At 45.0% G+C, this 8,087-nt stretch overlaps 1 protein-coding gene across 10 annotated transcripts in view; it reads right to left on the minus strand.

The window, feature by feature from the left end:
* SLC8B1 (solute carrier family 8 member B1) overlaps positions 1-1,402 on the minus strand; it is a 31,289-nt gene extending 29,887 nt beyond the window's left edge. For 9 of the 10 annotated variants that reach the window (XM_078154335.1, XM_078154340.1, XM_078154342.1 and 6 more), the window contains exon 1: positions 1,309-1,402. The gene's annotated coding sequence lies outside the window, so the exon portion shown is untranslated. Of the gene's footprint in view, positions 1-432; positions 833-1,308 lie in introns of those variants that run through there. The other variant, XM_078154333.1, reaches the window with a different exon arrangement.
* Between the last annotated feature and the right edge of the window lie 6,685 nt (positions 1,403-8,087).

Here is an 8,087-nt window from a genome sequence, read left to right on the forward strand (position 1 = left end):
TCTCCAGCTCATTTCACAGATCAGGAAACAGAGGCAAACAGGGTTATTAAGTGACTTGCTCAGGATCACACAGCTAGTAAGTGTCTGAGGCCAAATTCGAACTCAGGAAAAGGAGATTTTCTTACTCCAGGCCCTGCACCTTATCCACTGCACCACCCACTAATGAAGCTAATACCCCAGAAAACAAATCAATAGACAGCACTGGAATAGGGCACTAGGAGACCAAGGGGGCTAGACTTGGCTCAGGCTTTAATTCAGTCTCAGGCAAATCCCTTCCCTTCTCTGGGCCTCAGTGTCCTTTTCTGTAAAATGAAAGTAGAGAGCTGGAGAGGAGAGCAGGGGATTTATGGGGTCCCTGCACTTTTTAAAAAACTTATTTTGAGAAATATATTTTGATATAATTGGTCTCCTTTGTAATTCTGTGAATTTTACCTTAGGCATTTAAAAACAGGATTCTGAGATTCTTAAGGCCTCCTCCAGCACACCCATCCAAGCTGATTACTCTTGATAAATCATTTCAACATTCCCCGGGAATGAATTCCCAGAGTCTCTACCAGAGGCTCAGACAACTTCCAGCAGGGGCATGGTCTTTTTGGAATGGGATGAGAGTTGGGTCTGAGGTGAGAAGAGGAGTCTCCCCTTTCCAGGCTACCCTGGTCCCCTCTTGCCCTCCGCCTGCAAGCTTCCGGCTGAGTCAGTCTTTGCAAAGAGGGTGGGGTGGGAGGGGAGGAGGTGCTGCGACATTTCCCAGGGCTCCAACTTAGGCGAACCCGAAAACTTGACCCAAAGTCGATCTGGGGTGTGCCCCTGCGCTTGGCTGGAGGAGGAACCCGGGGGGAGGAGACAACTTTTTGCCGCCGCTCCGGGATCCCAGGCCGGATTCCCCAGCAATACTCCCTAACGGAGGGGGCATCCCAACCCGCCCCTCTTCTCTCTTCCCCCAGCTGGAAGGGGGACCACTCCTCCTGGAGGGGGGCTCACCCCCTATCCCGCACCCTACTGAAGGTATGTTCACTCCCAGTCTCCCCATCTCACTGGTGGGATGCCCACCCCGTCTCCCCGCAAGGAAGAGGAGCCCACCCCCTCGGAAGGGAACTCACCCCCTCTCTTTCACGGAGGGATACCCTCCCCCAGTCTTCTCACAAGAAGCAGGACTCACACCTACAGGAGGGGGCTCACTTTCTGTCCCCCCCCAATGGAGACGGACTGGCCCCCTGTAACCTCGCTCCCCCGGGGGGGCTCCCCTGTCCCTCGCACTAGAAGGAGGCCTCACCCCCTGTCCCCTCCCGTCCGGGTCCCAGGGCTCACCTCCAGCTCGCATGGCCCCTGGCCCACAGTCTGCCCCGCCCGACTGGGCTGGCTCAGCTCCCCGCTGCCACCTCCTCTTCCTCCTCCCCCTGCCCCCCGGCCCGGCCCAGTCCCCTCCCCTCTAGGGCCCTGTCCCACCCCTTCGGCTCTCCTCCCCCGGCTCCTTAAAGGGGGCCCGCGCGCCGCACGACCTTCAGTTTGGCCGAGCGCTCCTCGCCCCTGCCAGGAGCTCGGACCCAGCCCCGCGCTGCCGGTTGGCCACCAGTTCAGAAGAGCAAAGATGTAGTCCAGAGGCTGATGGAGAGTCTTCCCGCCCCGTCGGCGGACCGATAGTAAAATCCGCGGGCTAGTTTGAAAGAGGTGTAGGTCCAGCTCCTGGTGATGGGGGTGGGGGTGCGGTGGGGAACCTACCACTTCGCCACTGGGTTAGGAGGAGAGAGGGAGAGAAGTCCCAAGGTCTCTATAAAGCATGCAGAATGCCCTGGACCCCAAGATCTCCTCCTCCCCATCTAGGAGTGCCTGAAGTCCCTTCGGCACTTCAACCCCTTCGGGTTGCCTTTTCTAAGTTCTTTTAAAATGCAGGAAAACTGAGAAGTGGGAAATTGGGAGCCCCCACTTTCTTTTATTTTTATTTTTCTTTTTGGTGGGGCGATTGGGATTAAGGGACTTGCCCAGAGTCACACAACTAGTGAGTATTAAGTGTCTGAGGCCAGATTTGAACTCAGGTCCTCCTGACTCCAGGGCCACCTAGCTGCCCCCAACCCCCCACTTTCTTTATAGAGGTGGTGGGCTAGGGGGTGTGGATTGTTGACCACACTGCCACACTCAGTTGGGTTAGTTTTGTTGAACGTCTGTGGGATTTCTTTTTTCTTTTGTTACAAGAGATGGCTTTCTGGGTGGGTGGAAGTCTGAGAAGGGATTTCTTCACAAATAAGTGATGTAAAAAAACACATCAGCAAAAATTAATTTTAAAAAATGCAGGCCACGGTAGCCCTCAGTCTCAGAGGATACTACAAAGCAGTCATCATCAAAACAACTTGGTGCTATTTAATAAAAAAAAAAAGGGGAGGGGAAAGGAAGAAGTATTAAGCTCCTACTATGTGCCAGGCCCTGTGATAAGGACTTTACAGATAATCTCATTTGATCCTCACAACAAATACATATATTGTTGTTCAATAGTTTCTGTTCTGCCTGACTCTTTGTGACCCCCCTTTGGGGTCACATATGTAATATTTATAAATACATGCATGGGAAGTAGGTGCTAATATTGTCCCCATTTTACAGTTTAGAAAACTGAGGCAGCCAGAGGTGAAGTAACTTGACCAAGGATGAATCAATGGATTAGGCACACTATAATCAGAAGCAAACAGACACAGTAACATAATGTTCCATAAACTCTAAGAACCCAGTTACTGAAGTAAGGACTCCCCATTTGGCAAAGAACTAAGGGAAAAACTGGAGTGCTTTCTGGCAGAAATTAGGTATAGACCAACATCTCTCACCACATAGCCAGGGTGTGCGCCAAATGGATACAAGACTTAGATTTAAAAAGTAACATTGTATGGGGCAGCCAGGTGACTCGGTGGATAGAAGTTGGTGTCAGGAGGACCTGGTTTCAAATTCAGCCTGAGACACTTGACACATACTAGCTGTGTGACCCTGGGCAAGTCACTTAACCCCAATTACCTCACCAAAAAAGCAAAAACAAAAGGTGACCTTGTAAGCAAATTAGAGGAGCAAGGAGGAAATTGCCTTTTGATCTATGGAAAGGGGAAGGGTTCATGACCAAATAAAGGATAGAGAGTCAACAAACTTTTTTTAATGTTTTGTTGTATTTTTGTTTATTTTCAACAAACATTAAGCAAGATCCTGTACTAAGTTTTGGGAACACAGAGAAAAGGCAAATAGAGACCTTGGAGATGTCGTATAAACAACTACACACAAACAAAAAATACACAAGAAAAATTGGAGATAATCTCAGAGGAAAAAGGACTAAGCATTAAGGGGAACCTGGAAAGACTTCTTGAAGACGGTGGGATTTGAGTGGAGATTTGAAGGAAAATAGGGAAGGAAAGGAGGATAAAATGGATAAAGACAAAAGATAAAATGGACATTTTGTATTATATAAAATTATACGAACAAAACCAATGCAGTTAAAATTAGAAGGAAACTAGGTAACTGGGAAAAACAACTCAGCAGCAAGTTTTTCTGATAAAGGTCTCTCATATGCAAGATATACAAGTATAAGACTAAGAGCCATTCCCCAATAAATAAATGATCAGAGGATGTGAATCGTTTTCAGAAGAAGAAATGCATGCTATCAATAGCCATATGAACAAAAGCTCAATAATAATTAGAGAAATTAAAATTAAGGCAACTTGGGCTCTAGCAACCATCTGTTTTATTGTCAAAGATGACAAAAAAAGAACATGGTAAATGTTGGGGGGTGCTGCTGGAAAATAAATACAATCCTTCTGGAAAGCAATTTGTAACTATGCTCTCATACTCTTTGACTAGGTAGATCAGTATAGGGCCCATACCCCTAATAGAGGAAAAAGATCCCTATGTACAGAAATATTTATAGCAGCTCTTTTCATAGTAACCCCCAAACTGGAAACTAAAGGATTTGTCCTCTTATTGAAGAACTGGCAATATAAATTATGGTAGGTGAATGTAATGGAAATATTATTGCTCTGTAAGAAATGGCAAAACGGACAGTTTCGGAGGAAATTGGAAAGAGCTCCATGAGCTGATGCAGAGTAAAGAGAGCAGAACTAGGAAAACAATTTATACAAAGACAATAACACAGGGAAAAACAACTTGACTTTTAAAAACTTAAGAACTCTGCTTTGCATGATTTCACATGTTTAGTTAATGTCACATTGCTTGCCTTCTCAGTGGGTGGGGGAGGAGCAAGAGAATTTGGAACTCAAAAATTAGAAGAAAAAGAGTGTTTTAAATAATGTCTTTTAAAAAAGAAAGAAAAGAAAAACTTAAGAACTCTGATCAATGCAATAACCAAGCAGGATTCTGGAGGACTGATGAGAAAGGAAGAAGACAAAACACACATACACACACACTGAAAAAGGAGGGGAAGGGCACCTGAGTAGGCACCCATGCCTGTAAAAGTCTAGAAAGTCAGAAGCAGAGCCAGGAAGGAAATGAAGAAAGTTGGGAGTGGGTCCTTCCTCAAAAATGGAGGCCTGAGAAAGAACTCACCAAAGGGAGAAGGGGAGGCCAGGACAGCAGAAGGATGTTCCAAGGTGAAGAGGCCCCAGGTGCTGAGGCATAGCAGTGTGTCAAGCACTGAGGATACAAAGAAAGGCAAAAAGACAGTCCCTGCCCTCAAGGAGTTCACAGTCCAATGGATGGAGACAACATGAAAACAACTCTGTACCAACAGTTAGATGTACTCAGGATAAACTGGAGATGGTCTCAGGGAAGGCACTGACAGTAAGGAGGAGTGGGAAAGGCTTGAGATTTTAGCTGAGACCCAAAGGAAGCTAAATGGCAGAGGTGAGAAGAGAGAGCATTCCAGGCAGGGGGCACAGCCCAGGAAAAGGCTTGGAGTCTGGAGATGGAGTGTCTTGTTCATATAGCAAGGAGGCTAGTGTCACTGGATTGTAGAGTAGGTTGGGTGTATTTATTGGGGAGGGGAAGGCACTAGCTGCTCGAGGGATGGGAAAGGCCTCCTGCAAAAAGGGGCATTTGAACTCTGTCCTGAAGGAAGCCAGGGAGAATATAATATACACATATATAGTGTACATATATAAAAATGCATATATACACATATCTAATAAGTATATGAATCCATATCCATATATACTACATACATATTATATGTGTGTGCTATGTAGTGTGCATATATATAAATACATACATTGTTGTTTAGTGGTTTCCGTTCTGCCTGACTCTTTGTGACCCTCTTTGGGGTCACATATATAATATCTCTAAATACATGCATACACATAGTACACATAAATCCATGCATACACGTGTGGTATACATAAACACACGTATATGTACCTGTGGGGTGTGTGTGTGTGTGTGTGTGTGTGTGTGTGTGTATGTGTATGTATATATACACGCATATACATGTTATACATAGTCAACCCCAAAACAGTTTGTTCTAAGAAAAGAGACAAATGAAATTAGGTTATGTCCACGTTTTTTAATTCCTCTCAAGCTGGTGACATGCCTTGCATGGGAGCTATGGTCCAGAACTGGCTCAGTTTAGGGGTTGAGTGCCCAGTTTATATACCTTTTCAACAGGGGCTGATATCACCCCACCTCCCGAAGGAGGAAATACCTCTTCTATCAGACCACCCCCCAGCCGTACCAGACCACTCCCAACCTTGGGCTGTCTGGGCAGAAGAATCTGTTTCCACCAAGCCTGAGCAGATTAAATCAATTCAGTCTTGGGCTGGAGTTTGACCTGCATGAGACTCAATGCAATCTCATTTATCAGTCATGTCCTTCTGAAGAACTTTGGAAGAAGGGGGTGGGGGCTGGGGGGGAAGCTCTGAGTATCCAAGATACTGATTACTAAGAGAGATTATTTTTCACAATATAAATACATATACATATATATATATATTGTATATATAAATACATGGGGTGCATGGGGTGTTCAGGGAAGACTAGCAGCTCTAGTGTGAGGGTTGCCGAGTTCTTCTTAGGGCTGCTCATCCACCATAAATACAAATATAGATGCACACAAAATACATATAAATGCATATATATATGTATCACCCAGTATCTCTACATATATATAGATGTATACAGATACATATACACCCAATATCATTGTGTAGTCAGAAATGATAAATACAAAGGATTCTGAACATCCTACCAAGGCTTGTCTGAACTATACAGAGGGCTAGAAATGCAACCAGAAGAACGTACCCAATGATGACAACAGTATAAACGAAAAGGTCACGGAAAGGCAGCCAAACTCTGGGTCGATGAAAAACAGCTCAGTAATGTTGTCTGGCCAGTATGGCAGATGTTCTAATAAACCTTGTCTCTGGCTGGGGAAAAAAACCCAAAAAGCTAGCAATGTTCTAGGAGGATAAATGATGAAGGACCTCCTTCTTCCTGGTGGGAGGGAGCTGGGGATGGGGGACTGTTGTTACCCACCACTTTTGAGTGTTATCAACATTGTCATATGGGGTTACTACCTTGTGTGTTTTTGCCAATTATTCTTTGCTGGATGGGGCAAATTCCAATGGGAGAGAGTACTTTTAGAAATGACAGTGATGTAAGAACAAAAGTTTAAAATAAACATATTTTAAACATATTTAAATATGTACTTATTTAAATTATAAAATTATTTTGAACACATTTTTAAATCTTTATTTAATTTTTAAAAATAACAATAAAATGCAGAGAAGGGGCAGAAGGGGACCAGAGGACAAAAGATGGGAGGTGGGAGATGAGGATGGTAAAGAGAAGTTGTGTCAACTTTCCATGACTATGTGGGAAGAATCAGAATGCTGCTGGCTTTGGGTGACTCTGGTTTTCAGAGGGGGAGGGAAACTCTGGGACTCGGTGATCATCAGCTTTGAATATCATATCAATCAATCAGGCACTAAGCATTTACTAACTGATGTGTCAGGAACTGCACTAGGGGATACAAAGAGAATGAAATAATCCCTGCCCTCAAGAAGCTTACATTCTAATGGGGGAGGGAGAGTTAAGTGCACAGATAAATATATGCAACATAAATGTAAGGTGAATAAACAGAAATAATTCCAAGAGAAGTTTGGGAGGAAGGGGAAGGTATGGGGTGGGGGGTGCTTGGGCCAAAAGGAAAAGAGGGACCCTATGAGGCAAAGGTGAGGTGGAGAAGTATGCCAGTCACTGGAACAGACAGGGCAAACTCTTGGTGGCAAGAGATGGAGGGCCGTTTGTGCCCATAGAAACATAAAATCAAAGAATGTCTGCACCGGAAGAAACATTAACAAGGTGAAAGAGATGGAAAATAATGACGATATGCCCCATGGTGGTTGTCCTTCATACTCAAAGAGGACCAAAATGGCATCACTATGCCAGAGTCAAATTTAGTGTGTCTGACTGTGGCTGGTCAGACCAACACGAGCATGGAATATTCTACCACAGGTCGGGCACAAATAGTCCATGCGAACATTTGGGGTGGATTCTTTAAGTCTTCATATCTCACGTTTCTCTTGAGCTACTTAAATTCTGCTTTGCTCCTAGAGCACAGCACCTTCTGTGATGAGGGCATGCCATGCTGGGCAGTCCTGTGCCAGTGTTTTTCATGTTACACAATCAATTCCAAAGTTCTTAAGATTGACCTTGAGTGTGTCCTCGTATGGCTTCTTCTGACCACCATGTGACGCTTGCCCCGTGTGAGCTCTCCAAAAAAGGTATGCTTTTTGGCAAGCATATGCTTTTGCATTGAACAACGTGGCCAGCCTATTGGAGTTGAACTCTCTGAAGCAGAGTTTGAATGCTTGGCAGTTTAGTTTGAGAAAGGACCTCAGTGTCTGGTATCTTATCCTGCCAGGTGATCTTCAGAATCTTCCTAAGACAATTCAAATGGAAGCAATTCAGTTTCCTGGCATGACACTATACTGTCCAGGTTTCACAGGCACACAGCAATGAGGTCAGTGCAACGGCTCCGTAGACCTTCAGTTTGGTAGTCGGTCTGATACCTCTTGTCTCCCTCACTTTCCTCTGGAGCCTCCCAAACTCTGAGCGAGCTCTGGCAATGCATGCACCAACCTCATTATCTATGTGTACATCCCTGGAAAGGT

The sequence above is a fragment of the Phascolarctos cinereus genome, unplaced genomic scaffold (genome assembly GCF_003287225.1).
Source record: "Phascolarctos cinereus isolate Bilbo 61053 unplaced genomic scaffold, phaCin_HiC Scaffold_4;HRSCAF=312, whole genome shotgun sequence".
NCBI classification, from domain to species: domain Eukaryota; kingdom Metazoa; phylum Chordata; class Mammalia; order Diprotodontia; family Phascolarctidae; genus Phascolarctos; species Phascolarctos cinereus.